The sequence below is a fragment of the Perna viridis genome, chromosome 13 (genome assembly GCF_037379345.1).
Source record: "Perna viridis isolate PV_CMFRI_1.1 ecotype Kerala chromosome 13, ASM3737934v1, whole genome shotgun sequence".
Lineage (NCBI taxonomy): Eukaryota > Metazoa > Mollusca > Bivalvia > Mytilida > Mytilidae > Perna > Perna viridis.
In genome coordinates, this window is record NC_142457.1 from 7,066,094 (window position 1) to 7,068,598 (window position 2,505).

The window sequence follows — 2,505 nt, forward strand, 5'->3', positions numbered from 1 at the left end:
TCATCTCTAAGAATCATGACCTCGAACGAATCAATATTAAGATACAAAACCAACATTTTATTGATCAAAAACATACTGTCGTTAACGGTTTCAGCCATTCTAAACATCTCAAAATTTTACGAGAACGCAATGTTTCTGTGCATTAAAGCATTAAGTCATCTTATATATGTGCATTGCAGTTGATCTGTGCTGAATTGTGTATATGTATGATACTTATGCTTACATTTAAAAGCTGTTCAGATATATTGTAAAAAATATGTTTCGCCCGAAAGAGTGTATTTTGAGGAGAGGATTCTCCTAACTCATGAAAATGATACAATAATCTTTTTTTATAATTTCATGAAAACGCAATGTTTTTTGTGCAATCAAGCATTCGATATCGTCTTTAAATTTATTGCAGTTGAGTTTAACGAATGTGTAATAATAGAATACTGACGGTTTTAAACTCGCAGTGTACTGGGAAGATTATTCCATAAAGTGGCAGCTGCCTTGTCGAACCTACGATCACCGTACGATTTCGTTTTCACTCTTGACGTTTCACGTGTCACAGAGTTCTGGGAGCGTAGTGATTTTGACGGGCGATATAGAGTCAGAAGCTTTTGGAGATATGCTGGAGCTATACCATGCAGTGCTATAAAGCATAAAAGCATAAGATAAATTCGTATTGTCATTGGAATTCAACAGATAACCAGTGTAGGTCAGTTAAACCAAGTGCTATGTGGTCATATTTCCTGCGCCGTGACATCAATCTGGTGGTAGCATTTTGAACTCTTTGAAGCTTGTTCAAGCCATTAAATTTCACGCCATCTAAAAGGGAATTGTCGTATTTCTATCTCGATGTTAGAGTTTTGCAAGCACTGTCCGTAATGTAACAACGAATTCGGCCAATCTTTCTGATTTCCAGGAAACATGGATACAGTGGAAATGTGTTGTTCCATGTTTAATGACGTGTCTAAGAGCATCCGATAGCCTAAGAAAACATACAATAAACCCTGGACCCAAAACAGGTCCCTGCGGAAGGCCAAAGTTGAATTTGATCAAGTTGAATTGGATGGCTCCCACGGATACATGTTGAGTCCTTCTTTCTAAATACGAGGGAAACCATGAAAGAGCAGAATTTGCCGTGACGTCGTAATGTGCACTTAATAATTATGGGTTAATAATTGTTTATTTTTTACTGTATGCCATTCTTAGCTAGATATTAAACAGAAACTCATGTTGCTAATGCAATGCTAAACCTTATATCAGAATTAATATACTTTACATATCAGTAAATTCTGGAATACAACGGCATGATATATACATCCTGCATTTTGTTCAGGATTAGGGCGAAATAAATTTTCACATTGTGCTCTTTTAGTCAAAACATTTGTTTGTTTGTTGGGGTTTAACGTCCGAGCAGCAATATTTCAGCTATATTCAGACAATGAACATGAAATGGATGATAAAATGAAAAAAGATGGGTCACAAGGATAATAGGATCGACAAATGTTGATTGCCACTGGAAAAAGAGGGGATGGGTAAGGTCGGGCAATTTAGACTCCTGTGGCGGAGCGCAAAGGTTCCTACGCCTTTCGAATACCACAGCGGGGTTCTTTAACGTGCAAGGAACGTGGCATCTTTCTCAACACGGTGCACCACTATGGTTTGCGGTCAGGTTTTCCGTATTATAGCCTGACAACCCCAGCATGTAACACGCCAGGGGTACCCCATTCCATCACCTGGGGCACACATCCCAGTTGCTCTGTGGGCAGAGCGCCTAGCCCCCGGCTAGGTTTCTGAGCACTATTTAATCGCCTTATACGACAAGCTTAGCGCTGCTGCAGGCCTATTCTTTTAACACCCGGACCTGCACGGGGCTTTAGTCAAAACATAGTTTCGCAGGGGTTTGTATCTGTTAGAATATGATTTTATTTATCTATTTTATCACTGGTATTTTTAACACAGTAATTTTATGTTTCGGAGTTTTATTTTATTTAAATGGAAATATTTCATTCTAATGATCAATATATCTATTTTCTAGATATTTTTACTTTTGCTATAATTTTTAGATTCAGTAATACATTCTTATCTTGGTTGAGCTTTAACAGATTGCTAGTCATCCATGAGCTGATGTCCTCAACACAAGCTTCAAGTCGTGTAGATATTTCGAACCAGTTGTTAATTGGTTCAATTACTAAATATATCTGCGAATCATTAGCGTAACAATGATAAAGTATGTCATGTCGTCTGAAAATTTCTATTTTTATACTATTTAAATAATGTTTTAATACTAAATTATCCTTTAATTACATAGTTTGTATAAGTTTATGTGTTGATTACTACGTACTTTGTATTGTATATCATTTATATGCTGTCAAACGCAAAGAGTAAATACACTTTAGATTGGCGTTATACAGATATTGTGATACTAACATTGACAAAGGTTGTAAAGATAACTGATTTGTTGGTATAGTACAACAAATCTAATCGTACACAGATAGTATATAGATAAGATTTATATAT